Source organism: Girardinichthys multiradiatus, chromosome 22 (assembly GCF_021462225.1).
Source record: "Girardinichthys multiradiatus isolate DD_20200921_A chromosome 22, DD_fGirMul_XY1, whole genome shotgun sequence".
Lineage (NCBI taxonomy): Eukaryota > Metazoa > Chordata > Actinopteri > Cyprinodontiformes > Goodeidae > Girardinichthys > Girardinichthys multiradiatus.
Genome location: NC_061814.1, coordinates 40,557,865 through 40,576,764, shown reverse-complemented (window position 1 = coordinate 40,576,764; position 18,900 = coordinate 40,557,865). Strand labels below are relative to the sequence as shown.

The window sequence follows — 18,900 nt, the reverse complement described above, 5'->3', positions numbered from 1 at the left end:
GATGACTCACCTCTTCAGTAAGCCTTTCCTTTGAGCGTGTCCCTGCAGTGGGTTTGAGTCCAATGTGCACCGGGGCCTAAAATGCCTCGCATACACGTGCATTATCATCTCAACCTTGGATCTGCAGCCAGAGCACAGAGGTGTCCTTGCTAAGGTTGTGCAATCTGATGTGAGGGAGAGTTCAGATGGGACCTAAGGGGTGTAAATTATACTGACTGTCTGTCTGTAAATAAATAATCTATACAAATACAGTACCAAAAAAACCATTATTGGAATCCTTGCTAAGTATGTGTAAAAACATCTTTAGAAAATGTTTTACTGCAGTCTAAAAGTTTTTTGAAAATCCATCCTTTTATTTGAGCCCATTTGGGGGAAATCCCACAAGTTTCAACAAAATCAACAGTGCTCAAACGTTTGGCACCTCTAACAATTTCTATATAACATCTTAATTATTTTTTTAAACTTCACCTTTAAAGCTTATCAAGATTTTTAGAGCCTCTTATTAGTAACTAAATACTTAATAAATATTTATAAATATGACATAATGGTACAGTCCATTTAATCTTAGTCACTCTTCAAAGTAGGAAAGACAAGAGTACATAGCATAAGCATATACATTTTTATCTTTATAAGTCAAAGGATGGCTCTAAGAAAATAACTTCTGGCCCAAATGTGCCCATATCTACTTTCAGAGCAATAACTGAAAAGTTTTATACAATTGAAACTGTGACAAACAAGGCTGGACATGGCCCAAAGTTTATGTTGCCATTACGCAGAGTGAGGAGGAAAAATCTTTAAAGGTCACATTTAGAGAACTGCAACAAAGAGTGTCATCTTGGTGTAACATAGTCTCTATATCAACAGTTAGATGCTATCTACACACAAGCCAGTAGATTGGGAGGCATGACAGGCAAAAGCTTTTTTTTCCTACCATTACAAACGTAAATACTGGAATTTTAACATGAACCTTGTGCTTTAGTTAGATAAGACAAACATTTAGCTATTCAGCAACAAACAATCCAGGTGGGTCTGTTTTAAAATAAAGGATGAATATGTAGAAAACAACACTATGCCCAATGCTAAGTATGGTGGAAGAGCTATGATGCTCTGGGCCTGCTTCCCATCCAAAGAGAACGGGGACCTTGACAGAGTACATTCCAGCATGAAAGTTTTATTGCTTGGGCATTTTACATAGAAATCTGGTTGCCAGTGAAATAGAAATGAAAATAGGTGCATCACTGGGCCTTTTAACAGGATAGTGATCCATAACATACGGCCAAATCAACATAGAAATGGATCACCTCACAAACAAAAAAAACCTTCTTTTATGGCCATTTCCCCAGATTGATTATGAAAAGTATTATCAGTAGGGCTACCAATAACTGCGATATATCTGATTTCATGCAAAAAGTATACACTTAACATGAGATTTCTTAATTGTTTTGTAACTATTTTCAAATTAAAACAATTATTTTTGTAAATTAATCTTTGTGGGATTACGGAAATGCAATAAAAGATTATTTTATATGAGTCGTTTTTACAGATCTAATCAGGGGTGGTCATGGAAGAACATAAAATTAACTATCATGGCGTAACTGTTAAAACCTTGGCATTAAAATCTTTAAAACCCTGAAAATATGTTCAATGCAATTCTTGAAGGTGATTTAAGTTTTCAACACCTAGGTCCCTCATACAGTAAACTATAAATCACTGCTGCCAGATTCCTTATTTATTTTATTTGAATCATTATATTTACTTAAAAGTTACCTTTCTTTCCTCCTGTTATTTTTGCACACATAGAGGAGCTCAATGGTTTAGGGAACGCACATGCAGGAGAAATACAAACAGCCGTCATCATTCGACAGTAACCTTATTCCAAACAAGTATTTTTAATGTGTTTATTTATTTTGCCAGATGTAAATGTACTACAATTTATCCTAGAGAGAGGAATGAAGGCTGGAAAGCCGAGGTGACAGGGAGTTTCCTTACATAATAATGTGGGGACTGCTACGTGCAGTTTCTGCCTTGCTCTCTGAACGCAGCATTGTTCCTCTGCCCACAGCCTGCATTCGCTTTACACAAGGAACAAAAAGCCCACCTGAAACCCAGAGGCATAGCAGCACAAAAAAAAACTAAAATGAAAGAAACCTTGGCCAGCGCTCAGGGTTGGCCCCGCAGACAAAGATATGCTGATAAGGGAGCTGCAAACACCCATGGCCTCCCTCCTTTGGGGTCAAAGTTTGCAGATGAGCTGATATTGTCGACAATCTTTTCTTGTCCAACCGCCACATATCTGCCTTATGAGAGGAGAAACAACAGCAGCCCATTGCAGCTGTCAAACAACACATAGGGGATATAATCCTTGTGAAATAGTGCATCACTATCAGAACCTTATAGGTGAAGCCACATTGCTCCCTGTCAGTCTTGTAGGATATCCCTCTATTCATGTGCAGCATATTCAGGCCTACTTGAGTGTGAAGAAAAATAATATCTGTACCAGCTAGATGTAAATATTAAGGCATAGTTTAAAGGTTCACTCAACCATAAAAATGTGGCAGGTGTTATCTAAGAGAAGGTGAAAGTATTCACAAGCAGTGAGGGAAGCCTACACTTGCTTTACTGAAGTAATGTCAGCCCAAGTACTGAGAAATGTATGCAGAGATTCAGCCTTATCATGAGTTTAGAAGACCATTTAATGCAGACTAACCAATCTGTACTTTATTTGTCATTTGCTAAAGTGATTTAAGACTTACAGAACGGTATCACCAGGAAGGTTTTCCCACTTCTTCTCTTTTACCAGATATTTTTTATAATGCAGACTTATTCTAAGGCCAATTTGGGGCATAATATTTAAAGATAATAGTATTCATACCCATGACTTAATATTTTGTCGAAGCACTTTAGGCAGTCTCATCTCACTAATGGATTTCCTTAGCGATGGTTGATCTTCTGGATGGTTCTCCACTAGCAAACACTGGAGGGTCCACTTAAGTGACCACTGGGTTCTTGGTCACCTCTCAGACCAAGACCTTTCTTCTCTGATTACTCAGTTTGGTCTAGTGGCCAGATCTTGGGACAATACAGTTGGTTCCAAATGTCTCCCGCTTCCAAATAATGGAGACCTCAGTTCTACAATCAAAAAGCATATTTATTTCCCCATCCTTCCCAAGAGTTTGTGTCCTGACACAATCTGTTCTTGGACCTGTACAAACAGGCTCCTTTGACTCCATAACTTCATTTATTCTCTGATATTTACTGTTAACTGAGACCTCATAAATACTAGTATGTTTTAATCCAAGTGATGTTCGTTAGCACCGGTGAACTTCAATCAAGCTGTAGTAACATCTAATGGATCATCAGTGGAAATCAGCAGCAGATGAGCGCGATTTTGATTGTCATAGCCAAGGACATTAATACTTGTATATCTATATTGTTTAAATGTGAAGAAGGTCTTGTAGCTCAATAGTCTATTCATGACTGATCTGCTTTTCTGAAGGAAAACTAGAGCTTCAAATGGATTCCTTTCAAGATGTTTCTGAATATAACAGATGCTATTAATTGAACAGGTACTTGCAGACAAAAATAAAAACAAATAAAATGGACCATTGTTATGCATCGATGATTTAAGATTCTTAGTAAACAATACCTGGTTTTGATAAGAGAGCTTATTTGCATGAGAAACACTCTCAATGAAACACTCTCTTGTAGAAACCCGATTTCCTTTCAGTCATTGTAGATTTAGCAGGCATAATGTAACGCAAGAACATGATGAATGGGACTTAGACCTTTATCTTAAAGGTAGAAAGTTTTCATTTGTAGGACTTGTTAGGCTTGCTTGGTGGTGTGGTGGAGTTAGAACAATGCTGTAGTAAATATGCAGCTGAGCAGAGCAGGATGAAAATATTGGCTTTAAACTATACAGGGACTTAAAAAAACTCAACCAGCTGATAAAAAAGGCTGGCTCTGTTCTGGGGACTCCTCTGGAACCTCTGGAGATCATTGTGGAAAGACGGATTCTTCATAAAATAAAGAACATTATGGAGAACCCTGAGCATCCTCTTCATGAGACTGTCCTACAACAACAGAGTGTCTTCAGTCAGAGGCTTCTTCAGATCTGCTGTAAGACGGAGCGCTACAGGAGATCCTTCCTGCCCACAGCCATCAGCATCTACAACGGCTCTTTGAAGAAACCTTCATAATATGAGCTACGACAACATTTAATTTCCCTTTGGGATTAATAAAATATTTTTGAATTGAATTGAATTGAATTGAATTTACATGTTCCCACATAAACAAATCCTTGTTCCAAACTCCTAATACCAGTTTGTTGTTGCATTTGGGAAAAAAATTCAACTTAAACTTTATGGCTTGTCAGTGAGTCTAAATAAAGTTGCCATACCAACCCAGCCCTGTGTGAAAAACTTATTGACCTTTTAACCTAATAACCGGTGCTCCACCCTTGGAGGCAACGACTGACATGAAGAGTTGATAACAACTAGAATAGAATAGAATAAAATAAAATAAAATAAAATAGAATAGAATCGAAATATTGTTTTATTGCCCCTCGGTGGGGGATAAACAAAGGTAAAAATATAAAAACAATACATAAGAATAATAGACTGTACAGCAAGCAAGGGCAGATTTACACTATACAGTTATTAAAATAGCATACACAGATTCAAAAAATCTGTGCAAGTGAGTAGAATATTTTAAAGTAAATGAACATCTTCATGTAGATTTGTGCATAAAAAATAACAACAGACTATTTTCAACCGTGCAAATAGCAGCAGGGATGTAAACTAGGATGTAAATTAGTCTTTTACAACACTGAAGGGTTTTTGGTCCATTCTTCTTTGCATAATTATTTTAAATCAGCTACATGGGAAGGTTTTTAAACATGAACACCCGGTTAAAGGTCACGCCACAACCTCTCAATCAGATTTAATTCTGAACTTTGACTAGGCCACTTCAAAACCTTATTTTATCTCTTTTTTAAGTCAATCACAGTCAGACTTGCTGGTACACTTCAGATCATAGTTGTACTTGTCATCGTCTTCCACTTATCCGGGACTGTGTTGCCAGGGCAGCGGGCTTCCCTCTCCTCAGACACCTCCTTCTGCTCCTCTGGGGGAAGCCCGAATGTGTCCTGGGCCATCCCCGGGCTCTCCTCTCAGTGGGACATGCTTGGAACACCTCCAGGGAGAGGCAGCCAGGAGGCATCCGAAACAGATGCCTAAGCTACCTCATCTCACTCCTCTCGAAGTGGAGGAGCAACAGCTCTACTCCGAGCTCCTCCCGGATGGCCAAACTCCTAATCTTTCGGCTCAGCTCTCTCTTCACCACAACAGACCGACACAGTGTCCTTGTTACTAACAGATCATAGTCTTGCTGCAAAATTCAAGTTTGCTTGAGGGGAAAGCCACACATGGATGGCCAGATATTCTCTATTTATGGTTAGGGTTGACAGCAGAACTCATGGTTTTATCAATTATGGCAAGTCATCCAGGTCGTGAAGCAGTAAAGCAGCCCAAGACCATCATTGTGATCATTTCCTGAAGTGCTGTGTTAGTTTTAGGTGTAATACGAATTCAAAAAAGTTCCACTTTTGTCTCATGAGTCCAAGGTTCTCACTGTGGTTCTCTAGAGCCCCTTTTAATAGATGCCAATGACTTTGTTTCTTATCTGTTTTTAAATTCTTTAGATGAGGTCACTATGTGTTTTTTTTTAGATCTTTTAGCCTACTTCATGTTGTCAGGCAGATTTTATTTAAGGTATTGCTGTATTCTGCGGGTAAGTTAGTAATCAGGGCTGGCTGTGTCTGTTAAGACTGAACTACAAATGTGGTTAATTCAGGATTTACCAACAGTAGAAAAAGTTTTTCAAATAGGGAGAAATTGGTATCTCTTTTTAATGTAGTTGAATGTATTTAGTCGAGTTATCTTTGTATGATGTTAAACTGTTTTATAATCTGAAGCATTCAAATGTGACATAAAAAGCAAAAATGGTGGAAAAGGGGCAAATACTTTTTTTATATCCCTGTATCTCTTCTTAGGGAACCTGTTAGTGAATGGAATATATTAGCCAGCAATAGAACATTTTGTTTCTTTAAAGTTAATGTGTTACAAGCAAGAAAAATGGACAAACTTAAGAATTTGAGCAAGTTTGACAGGGGCCAAGCATCTTAAAAATTACAGTTGTTGTGGGGTTCCTGTCTGCAGAGGTCGGTATCTATCACCTCTGGTCCAGGCTTACTGATGCACAATCCAAGAGATTAGCTACTGTAGCTCACTCCTAGCATCACAATTTATTATGTATGAGTCATGGTCTCCATGCTGGTGATACTGTTATGCTTGAGTAGTCTAATTTTAAAGAAACTAATGTAAAAATATGCATATGTAAAATTTGTACAAGTAGAGAAACGTTTCTGAGTCCTTGTAATATACTGAAAAAACTGTCACCAGCTGCTGTTTGACAGTCGACTTGTATAATATAAACTCAGGAGTGATGAAGGACGAGAAAAGTCAGATTGCATCAGAGAAGTCTGTATGACTTATGTCTCTCTGGGTTTAATGATCACTTCCTTCCTCTACTGCAGGCATGCCCTTGGTCTCTGAACATCCCCTTAAAACATTACAAACTCACACAAGCTTCACCCAGACTTGTATTTGCTGAACCCTGTGCAACATTCGGATAGGATGTTTCACCTAAAATGATGCTGTAGTTGTTGGAAAACCCTCTCAGATGTAACATCAACACATTCCTGGCCCTGAACTTTGATCTGCCCTTCTGTACTTCACCCAGTGTTCAGTAGGTCGCACAAAAGCTTCCTGCACTTATCTGCTCTGAGATCCATAAACTTTATCAACAAAACATGTTGTCTAAACAATAAACCATTTATATTTAAATTCTCCTAAGATCTTCATTTGTAATCATAAAAAAGATGCAACTGATTGGATTTCATAAAAACCAATGCATCTACAATCGCTTTATGGTGTCGTGCAGTACTTGTCCAGCAGGTGTCGCCTTCAGAATGAATGTTGGGATGAGCAGGAGAATGAGGATTATAACGCACTAAAAGCAGACAGGTTGCTCATCCTGTGTTGAACCTTTATTTTGGTGGACCTGATGACTTTCATCACCAAACTGAGATGCAACATCTCCTCTGTGGTTCAGCCTGGAATAAAAAAGATTAAGATAATTGGCTCCTAAACACAGTCTGCATGTTATGTTGACAACTCAGGACACATTACCCAGCCTGCATCTGTGTTTGTGTTATGATAATGAGCCTGAGTCATGTCTATATGGATGCTTAGATTATGTCTACATGACTCCAGTACAGAAGAAAACCCGGTAATTAAATATTATCAAATGTCAATCCCTTAGAGGTTTTCCACATGTCACATTTCAGCCATACAATTCAGTGTGTTTAATTAAGATTATTTGTTAGAAACCAGCATAAAGTAGCATATGATTGTGAAGTGTAAGGAAAATGATGCATAGCTTTTGGGCTTTCTAAAACATGAATAAGATTTGATCTAACCCATTTGATGGTGGCTCTGGTTGTATGTTTCGGGCTGCTGTGCAGCTGGAAGGTGAACCTCTGCCCCATCCTCAAGTCTTTTGCAGCCGGAAACAGGTTTTCTTCCAGGATTTCTCTGTAATTTTATTATCTCTCCATCCATTGTCTTGCTAGCTCTGACTCTGCTGAGTCAGCGAAGCCACCACCATGTTTTATACTATACAGTAATGTTTTTGCCACAAAAAGTTACATTTTGTTGTCATCTGACCAGAGCACCTTCTTCCATATGCATGCTGTGATTGCTACTTGGATTTTGGCAGGCTGCAAGCTTTCTTATGATTTCTTTCAGCATGCCTTCCTTCCAAAAGCGACCAGATTTTTTGACTGCATGACCCACATTTGTCCTCACTGGTACCAAGGCCCTCTTACCTGCTTCTCTGATAAATTATCTTCTGGGCTGTCAGTTTAAGTTGACGGCCGTGTCTTTGTGGGTTTTCAGTTGTGTCATCTTCATTTTCAGATGATGGATGGAACAGAGCTTTGTGAGGTGTGCAAAGCTTGGGATATTGTTTTGTAACCTAACCCTGATTTAAACGTATGCACAACCTTCTCCCTGACCTGGATTTTGATCAAGGATAGCAGGGTAAAGGTGCTGAAAACAAATGCACACCACACGTTTTTAGATTATTTAAAAAAACAAAAAACAAATGTGAAAATATTAAAGCTACATATTTTATTTTCACTTTACAACTATGTGTTGCTTTGTTTTCCTCAAATACATAAAATTATAATATAATCCATTAAAGTTTGTGGTTGTAATGTGGCAAAATGTGACAAAGATCAAGGGGTATGAATACTTTTGCAAGGCATTGTAGATTTGATCCAATAAGTATAATTTTGACATTTCGTGGATTAGTGAAAATCCACTCTAACTTCTGCATCTGGTTCTATGTATATTGTTTAATCACTAAACCCTGGGGAAAGAATTGTAATAAATTTAAAAGCCCAAAATTGTTATGATATTCATGAGTGGTAATAAATCTTATTTCAAAAATTGTGTTGCTACTTCAACACATTTTAACTTCCCACATAGTTTCCATGTTTCTTTAAGTTTTTCTTGTTTGTTTGTTTGCTTATGTGGTGGACAAACAGAAAATACACACTAGCAATTACATGGTCTGCTTCTTCACTGGTGGAGGAGTTAGTGCTTAATGCAAAGTTCAAGTGATGCAGATATTGTGCAATTTTTAGAATTGGATTTTATAATGCTTTTATTTTCATATCACAGAAAGTAGGGCCACAAACGTCCAGCAACTTTTTACTCAGAAACAGACTTGGGAACACCCATTCAATGACCTTGGCTAAATACAACAAGGGTTATTATAGAAAGGTCTCTTTGTTGTTGCTGGGAATAGAATAAAACAATTCCACACCACCAAAATTGAAAACATTTGGACTAAAAAGTTAGGAAAATGTCCAATCTTTCCATTTCATGGCAAATGACTGAGAACTTTCTCAAACCTACGATACTTAGTTATTTTCTACATTGTGTCATTTAAATATATGTAAATTTTTATGCTGAGCAGGTGAAAAGAAAATAATTCACAAAGAAAAAATGGAAAAAGAAAAAATGATGTCCCCTGAGTAATTTCAGCTTGGCTGCAGGGTCCCCGGGTGCTGGTCAAGGTGTAAGCAGTTTGTGGGCACTCCCCATTACTCCCACTTTAGGTTCTACGAAGCCATTAGCACTCTGTAACTGCTTGCTGATGTTGAAGTACTTGTCCACCACACTGCAGATGAATTACAGAGGTTTTCATGAAGCTTTGCTGTACATCCATTGATGACATAAAGCGTTGTTTTACCTTGGATTTAAATCACTCATGCAACTAATAGACTATGTAAATCCAGCTTTGGATTCTTGTTTAATAAAATTCCGCATCACAAAAACACAAACCAAAAAAACCAAAACATGAAGCTGCCACTTTGTTGGCTGCCACTTTTCACCAAATGTAAATACAGTCATTCTGACCAAACACTTTTGGTTTCATCAGACCACAGAAAACGTCTCCAACAATTAAGGTTCTTGTCCTCAATGCCCCTTTTAAACAGACTCTATTTAACCCAGCTCCATTCCACTCAGCCCACTTTGCAAGCTTTTCAAATGCTGTTTTTTCCATACAGGGACCTACTTTTTTAGTCCCTTCTCCTAAGCGGTACTCAGTAGGGGCTAGATGTGAAGAGAATTTTACTATTTATAAATCATAAACCAGCTGATCACACATAAAAGCAGCTGTTCAGACACACATACATTTCCCCCAAAACACAGAAAACAATACCACCATGAAACAACGTGTTTGGTTTGGAAATTTATTGACGGTCCTTAAGCGAACCAGCGTTTGGAGGAGGAGGGAGCAAGCAGAGAGTAGCTGCCCGTAATAAGACTGCCTACATCAGATGAAACAGGGGGATGAGTCCGGTGAATCCGCAGAGAGTGAATATCCAGATTTCTAAAACTAACTTCACCGCAGAATCAGTATGACTCAATTGATTTGACTTTGTGAGGTGCTTTGAGACGACATTTTTTGTGTTGGTGCTATATAAATAAACTCAATTGAATGAATTGAAAAGCGTAGCTCTCTTAGTGAATGTAAACTTCTGAATGTGAAAAGGATGCAAGAAACATCATCTCTAGCAAATAAAACAAATAAAATAAAAAAAACAGTTAAACCATTGATTAATCTGATAAATCACTATATGTGTCTGTTTAAACCGTGTGTGTATGAATACCTTGTTAATATTACATTTATATAAAGAGTAAATTCAGAATTGAAATTAAATAATTAGATGTTTTTTGTACTTGCCATAGTTTCAGGTCACAGACTGATTACTTAAGGAGCAACATCCATGATGCATTAAAGTCTGCAATTAAATATTTATCCATACAGCTAATATCAAATAGATGGCACCTATACTGGACACTTTTCACAAATAATGTCTTTGGGATTTGGGCAGAAACATTGTTCTAACTGAGATGATCTCAAAATCAAAGGTTTTAAAAATCTGATTTTCCCTGATTGAAAAGAGCAATGTTTGGGCATCTTGTTAAGCTGACTGATTCAGGAAAAGTGTCTCAACTCGCAGAAATATTAACTAGACTTCCACACAATGTCAAGCTTAAGTTTATGTTTTAGCAATGCATCAGACACTGACATAGTATAATTAAAAGTAAAAAATAATATTTATGAAAAACAAGCCATTCGGTGCAAACATCTCCACCGCTCCACACCAGATCTTCTTGTTTCTCATGCTTTTCTTTCTCCGGCTCTATTTGTGTGGTTGCTGAGTGAAAGCCACCACAGTGGCAGAGAGGCCCAGAATAGCCGAGGGTGGGGAAGGCAGGCACGCTTGCATGTGGGCTGTAGTGTCTCTAAAACATCTGCTGGTCTGTGGAATGGAGGCTGCTTCCTCGTGCATGCCAGTGGTCGGAGTCGGGCCTACACACCCTCAACTATTTCTGTACTCCTCAGGGAAGCCACACTCTAATTCTAACTTCTCTTCTGTTTCTCATATGGCTGCCTTTAAGAGATGACAGAATATAATGGAGAAATAAAATAATTTCAACTTTATTAGAAACATAAGTTTTAAGATGGAACTGCAGCTACAGTTGTGGAAAAAAGAAAGTACACACTCTCCCAGTTTTAACGTCTTACATATCAGGACATGATCAAAATGAACTGGTTTTTGCCAGGTTCAAAAAGCATTTCAATTTAACCCAAGTGTATAAAGACACACAACAGATTCCACCCGGTAGTTATTCATTAAAGAAAGATAAGGTCAGTCAGTCATTTTCTACCGCTTATTCCATAGTGGGTCGTGGGGGAGCTGGTGCCTATCTCCAGCAGTCTATGGGTGGGAGGTGGGGTACACCCTGGACAAAGAAGGATAAGGTAAACATGGAAAAGTTGTTTGAAAAACTAAGTACACCCATCCTGGTTCCATTTGTTTTAAAAGGGGAAGAAGCAATCAGGTGCTGCTAATCAAATGCATTGATTAACTGGTCTTTAGCAACACCACTATAAAAGCAGGACCTCTGGCGGTTTGCTACTCCAAAGCATGCAGGTAGGTGTTAACACATTACCAGGATGGAAAGACATCAGCAATGACCTTAGAGACATCACCGTTACAGGCCATTAATCTGCGAAGGGTTATAAAGCCATTTGTTAATTATTTGAAGTCCATTACACTACAGTGAGAAACGCTATTTAAGGGTGGAAAACATTTAAAAAAGCAACCAGTCTTCCCAGGAAATGATTTTCCACCAAATTCACCCCAAGGTCAGAGTGTGCAACGCTCTGAGTAATGACGCAAGCACCCATGTGCATTCACAAAGTTTATGTCAGGCTAAGCTGTGCTCCTGGACTGGAGCACCAACACAGACACTGTGAACAAGAAAGGGATGAGTAGACTCTATTTCCTAAGGAAAGTTGGGTCCTTCGATGTGTGAAGGTAGATGCTGGTGGTGTTCCACCATTCTGTGGTAGCAGGTGCCATCTACTCTGCTGGGGGAGCAGCCTCAGTGCCAGGGATACCAGTAGGCGCAACAAAGCCATTCAAACAGCTGGTGAAACCATTGCACAGAACCTAGAGACGTCTGAGTCAGTGAGGGACAGGAGGACACTCAACAAACTGCTCTCCATCATGGACAATCCTTTCCACCCCCGTCATGACATCCCTCTCTCTAGAAAGGAATACGGCAGCCTAACTTAGATTAGATGCCCCCGGACTTCTGGATCCATGTTCTGTGGCCATGATGCGAAAGTAGATATGTTCCCTCGCAGCACCAAACACTTTGTTTGGTTAGACTAAACCAAACACAGCAATTTTTGTATTTATTTTTTTGTTTGATGTGTGTTTTTATCCTGTGTACAGCATTTTTCATTTCCCCCTGTACAGCACTTGGATTGATGCTTAATAGATAAATTCTTCCACAAGAAAAAGAGAGTGACAGAAAACAACTACCCCAGTTATTTCTGCTAAAGGTTTTGAAACACAGGATGTAGCTACTGTTTCAGAGATAATTTTCTTCATTTTGGCTACATCTTTTCTGAGAATATTTAAAGGATTAAATCTGCTGCTTGAGTTTAGGAACCTGGTAAAGGCCTGATCATTTCTGATATGTTCTGATACATTAGGTCATAAGGCCAACGTTCTTGAAGGAGGATGCACCGCCTTCAAGAACTCAAGATCATTTTTGTCTTCTCCTTTAACCTGCTCCTGATTTAGCATTTGTACTACCAAAATTAAAATCTAGTTTTCAAACCTCTATGTTTTCCCAACCCCTGTTTTGTAGTTTATTATTAGCTTAATGTCTTCTTGTCAAATGCATTCCTGGTTTTTCCTGCTGGGCTGTAATGTAACATTTCAGGACATCTCTCCCTCCCTTATAAAATACTTGAGGCTGCAAAAAAGTTTGAATGTAACTTTAATATTTTTCTTACATACAATGAGGTAAATGTAGGAAGTTATTTATGGGTATGAGAATAAACACACCCTGTTGTGCCATCACAGCATCAGTCATCAGTCCTAACAATAACACCAACATTACTGGGACATTATTGCTGTTAATCATCCAATTATGTTGAACTTTTAACTCAAACTCAGTGAGTAAAATGTGGCTCAGAGCAGGGTGAAACAAATGCTGGATGTTCCTTTTTGTTTTGGTATCTGAACGTTTGTGTTAAATGTAAATCCTGAACAATGTAATGGCAGACTGTTGGGGAATTCTGCAGCCGGACAGAGATTTCCATTATTACCCATGGAGTCCAAGGTAACGTGCGTCATCCCAAAGCTTTCCCTGCTCACTTAAATGTGCAGCGGTGAGAAACACAAAAGGCCGTATGAGTGAATTATTGCCTGTTTGTCCAGAAGCATTCCAGGCACCTGGTGAAGCACAACCGCACATACTAACCATACAGGAATGTGTCTACTGGAAACTGTATGAAACTTAAATCCCTGCTAGATCTCAAATCTTTGCTGTCCCCCTTCTCTGATCCTCTGTTTCTTGTTTCAGACTCACACTTAGTTCACTTTAATGGTCTGGAAGCCTGCCGACTAGAGCTACTGTAATTCTCTTCTGTACAGTAATAATGACCCATGGAGGTGTAACAGTGTTACACTGCTACAGAGGCTCACCATTTAGACTGCAGTGTGACCTGATTGTTCATTCTGTCAACCCCAATGCATTCCCTAGAAAAGATGTGAAGAACTCTAGCCATCCAACCTCCATGTCATACCAGAGTCTTATCCTCACATCTCAACTCAGACAGTTCTGTCTGCAACAACGGCTGACGGCTCGTCTCGACTCCACCAAGTAAAGGGATAAGCAGGCCCAGATGGGGCAGGTCAGATATGCCTGTCTGCGTGACTCAGCAACAAGTCTGGGAGGACAGCGGAGGGGACAAGAACCTAGGCAGTGTTCCCACCCCCAGCCCATGTCAAATACTTACCACATGGGAGAGGTGTAGATCACTTTGATGATCTCTTTTCATACTCTGCATGGGAATCAGGATTTCCAGATGTGGCCGACCTGTTTAACCATCCTCAGCCTCTAGATGACCCAGCTACTAGGCACGGGGAGGTTTACTAACTGAGCAGTGGATGAAATGTAAGGTTGCTTATTAAGACATAAAAATACAGACTGGTTTACCTTTTCAGCTTCAGTGCCTTATGTTAGCAACACTTTCTGTGGCTCTGCTGTCCTGATTCCTGACATGGTTGCCTACGTTTGACTACATTTATTCAGGAGTCTATTGCTTCTTTTACAGGTCCTTCTCAAAATATTAGCATATTGTGATAAAGTTCATTATTTTCCATAATGTAATGATGAAAATTTAACATTCATATATTTTAGATTCATTGCACACTAACTGAAATATTTCAGGTCTTTTATTGTCTTAATACAGATGATTTTGGCATACAGCTCATGAAAACCCAAAATTCCTATCTCACAAAATTAGCATATCATTAAAAGGGTCTCTAAACGAGCTATGAACCTAATCATCTGAATCAACGAGTTAACTCTAAACACTTGCAAAAGATTCCTGAGGCCTTTAAAACTCCCAGCCTGGTTCATCACTCAAAACCCCAATCATGGGTAAGACTGCCGACCTGACTGCTGTCCAGAAGGCCACTATTGACACCCTCAAGCAAGAGGGTAAGACACAGAAAGAAATTTCTGAACGAATAGGCTGTTCCCAGAGTGCTGTATCAAGGCACCTCAGTGGGAAGTCTGTGGGAAGGAAAAAGTGTGGCAGAAAACGCTGCACAACGAGACGAGGTGACTGGACCCTGAGGAAGATTGTGGAGAAGGGCCGATTCCGGACCTTGGGGGACCTGCGGAAGCAGTGGACTGAGTCTGGAGTAGAAACATCCAGAGCCACCGTGCACAGGCGTGTGCAGGAAATGGGCTACAGGTGCCGCATTCCCCAGACCTGGGCTACAGAGAAGCAGCACTGGACTGTTGCTCAGTGGTCCAAAGTACTTTTTTCGGATGAAAACAAATTCTGCATGTCATTCGGAAATCAAGGTGCCAGAATCTGGAGGAAGACTGGGGAGAAGGAAATGCCAAAATGCCAGAGGTCTAGTGTCAAGTACCCACAGTCAGTGATGGTCTGGGGTGCCGTGTCAGCTGCTGGTGTTGGTCCACTGTGTTTTATCAAGGGCAGGGTCAATACAGCTAGCTATCAGGAGATTTTGGAGCACTTCATGCTTCCATCTGCTGAAAAGCTTTATGGAGATGAAGATTTCATTTTTCAGCAGGACCTGGCACCTGCTCACAGTGCCAAAACCACTGGTAAATGGTTTACTGACCATGGTATCAGTGTGCTCAATTGGCCTGCCAACTCTCCTGACCTGAACCCCATAGAGAATCTGTGGGATATTGTGAAGAGAACGTTGAGAGACTCAAGACCCAACACTCTGGATGAGCTAAAGGCCGCTATCGAAGCATCCTGGGCCTCCATAAGACCTCAGCAGTGCCACAGGTTGATTGCCTCCATGCCACGCCGCATTGAAGCAGTCATTTCTGCAAAAGGATTCCCGACCAAGTATTGAGTGCATAACTGTACATGATTATTTGAAGGTTGACGTTTTTTGTATTAAAAACACTTCTTTTATTGGTCGGATGAAATATGCTAATTTTGTGAGATAGGAATTTTGGGTTTTCATGAGCTGTATGCCAAAATTATCCATATTAAGATAATAAAAGACCTGAAATATTTCAGTTAGTGTGCAATGAATCTAAAATATATGAATGTTAAATTTTCATCATGACATTATGGAAAATAATGAACTTTATCACAATATGCTAATATTTTGAGAAGGACCTGTAGTTCCTGTTATTCACAACATCCTGGTGCTAAGGTTGACTTTTGAAAGGTAACTGAGTGATCATGAAATAAAACAAATATTTTAACAGTTTAAAAACCCAAATCTGAGGTATTTTACTGAGAGACTGAAACAAATTAAATGCAACACAGCATAACAGGTTAGCTGATCAGTTGTTATTTATAGGTCTAATAGCAACAAGCTACATCAGCAGGGCCATTGTCTTCAAACTTGACAATCTTTTTGCAGGCTCAGATCCCAAGACTATGCATTGGTGGAATAACTGTCATTAAAAGTAAGCTGTTTTGAGTTCATCCAACCTGGTGACCTGTCCAGGTTTTATACGTCTCTCTCCGGTTGACTGGGATCAACTCAAGCACCCCTGTGACCCTGCAGGCAAAGCAGGTTCAGAAAATGACCAAGTGTGGCATTTTTATGGCAACGAGGTCTGGGAACATTTTAGGACAGTCATTAACTGAACTTTTGATCCAGGATATTGGATGTTTACAGGGAACATTAGATCATAGGCTCAGTTGAAAGATTAGACTGCCTGGTAATTATCAGCCCAGCTATCAAAAAGACTCCTCTTTGATGTTCTTTATATTGGTAGCACACTGTTTGTTTCCAGCTTATCAAAAGGCCGTCCTTTCATAGGATTGCTGCTTTTGTATGGAAGCTTGACATCTCTTCAATTATTCTGAATAAAGTCCAGTTACATTGAGACATTTCTCTCCTCTTATTCAGAGTCAAAACCTGACCTTATATATATTTAACAATGCATGTCACACACAGCCCCATATTTTCTAAACTCAAACGTAGGAATTACCTCCGAAAAGACTGTGCAGAGGTCTGTAATAACTGCTTGTACCTTAAGCATGTGTGGTAGAAAGATCTGCTGCGGGGGTGACATAAATACTAGAGACCTTTCCTCATATTGTGTTCAGAGGCAGTGTGTGTGTTTGGAGGATTTTCAACACCAAGTTTGTGCAGAGAAACTGAACATGTGTCAGCAACTGCAATGGAGGCAAAGACAGGCCTCAAAAGTATGGAAACAAATCGTTACCATATTTCAAATGAAAAAGCATTTCCAGAAATGCTTTTTCATTTTAAGAATGTGGCTGCATTATTTGACTCAAATGAAATTAGTAATCAATAATCCTATTTGCATTTTAATTTTCTTCTTCAATACTGCTCTGCTATGAATCAGAAAAAGGCAGACCCAAGATTCAACCAGACAGTACTGAAAGTTTAAGAGGTTTATTCAGCCACAGGAAAATGTCACACAGGTAACACTCCTCACAGCTTCAAGGAATCACTGAGGCAGAAAGAGGGATTAGTGACTTGTAGTCTCTCCAGATTTTGCAGGGATCAGAAAAGTCACTAACCTGCTTTTGTCTTGAGTGGAACTTGAAACCCAGAGGGGAAACCTCAGTGGGCGGCAGGCAGTGATCTCCACAGCACAGGTAAGAAATGACTCCAGGCTGAATAATCCGAGGGCTAGGCTGGCTCAATAATCCAAGGACAGAAACAGGGTCAACGATCGGAACAAGAGGCATCAGGCAAGGGGCAGGCGGAGGCATAAACCAGATGCAGGAAACAAGGTCGACAACCAAAATCCAAATAGTCCGACAGGGAGCAGGCAAAGGCATAAATCCAAAAAACAAGGCAAGGTCAAGAACAATGATCAGACAGGAAGGAATGCTGGATATCTACTCACACAATGGCTTTCAAAAATCTGGCACCGTCTGCTTGTCAGAGTCAGTATATATCAGGGAAGACACAGGTGCTTGGCATTCCACAGATTGCACTACACTGCAGCAGCCACCAGGTGCATCTAATCAGCTGATTGCAGCCAGGGAGACGGTAGAGCAGACATGCCAGAATCATAACATGCTCATTCTTTCACTTAATTAAAATGAAAAAGAAAAATACATTTGAGATTTATTTTTCAAAATGTACCCCAGCAAATAGATACCAAAATTCAATTTGAAATGTAAAATTTGAAAATGAAAAAGCATTTCCAGAAATGCTTTTTCATTTTCCGGTGGCAGGCCGTGGCGGAGCTGCCACAGCCTGCCACCGAAGCTGCCATCGGAACTGCCACAGCCTGCCGCAGGGTGGCACGGGATTCCGCGAGGATGCCAGAAGGTGGCAGACCGGCCGTGAAAGCTTGCCAATGCGGTTGCCACTGTTTTTGTGGAAGTTGATGCTGATCATCGGCAAATGGGATGTCATTGTTGTTATAGCCTGTTACCTTTAAACAATGATTTCATTATTGATTATTATTTAATAAACAGCTTTAGAACCATAACATAAGGTGATTGTATTTACTTGACATGGAAAATAAATAGCACTGTTGAAAGCATGACGAAGATTTATTGCACAAACAGCCGGTTTATTATAGAGCACGAGTGACTATTCTGAATTGTCACTCACAGAAAATTATAAATAAATGCTTCAATACACGCTGGATGTCCCAGGCCATAAGGCTGCCACCGGAACTACCAGTTCTGCCTGCCACTGCCACAAATTGAGCACGGTCCTGCTGCAATTCAATCAATTTCTCGCCCCGTTTGCAATGTAATGCAATGCAGACGTGCACAGCGCCCCCTACCGAACAAGATGGGTAGCTCGGTCAGCAGGGAGCTGAGGAAGAGCGGCTGCTGACGTCACTCTGCTGCGCCCGCAGCTCGGAATGCTTTTTCGTTTTCGAGTTCTGGGCAGAACTTTGCGGGCAGACCTGCTTTGTTTTCTTTTTGATTATGGCATAAAATGTGCAGTCGTGAAGAAGAAAATGCAAATGCAAATAGGATGATTGATTACTAATTTTATTTATGGGTCAAATAATGCAGCCACATTCTTAAAATGAAAAAGCATTTCTGGAAATGCTTTTTCATTTGAAATATGGTAACGATTTGCTTCCATACTTTTGTGGCCTGTCTTTGCCTCCATTGCAGTTGCTGACACATGTTCAGTTTCTCTGCACAAACTTGGTG

The 18,900-nt window shown here is 39.8% G+C and overlaps 1 protein-coding gene across 1 annotated transcript in view; it reads right to left on the bottom strand.

Moving 5' to 3' along the window:
• LOC124859228 (regulator of microtubule dynamics protein 2) overlaps positions 1-74 on the bottom strand; it is a 47,151-nt gene extending 47,077 nt beyond the window's left edge. Inside the window, exon 1 of the mRNA XM_047351877.1 lies at positions 11-74. The gene's annotated coding sequence lies outside the window, so the exon portion shown is untranslated. The remainder of the gene's footprint in view (positions 1-10) is intronic.
• Between the last annotated feature and the right edge of the window lie 18,826 nt (positions 75-18,900).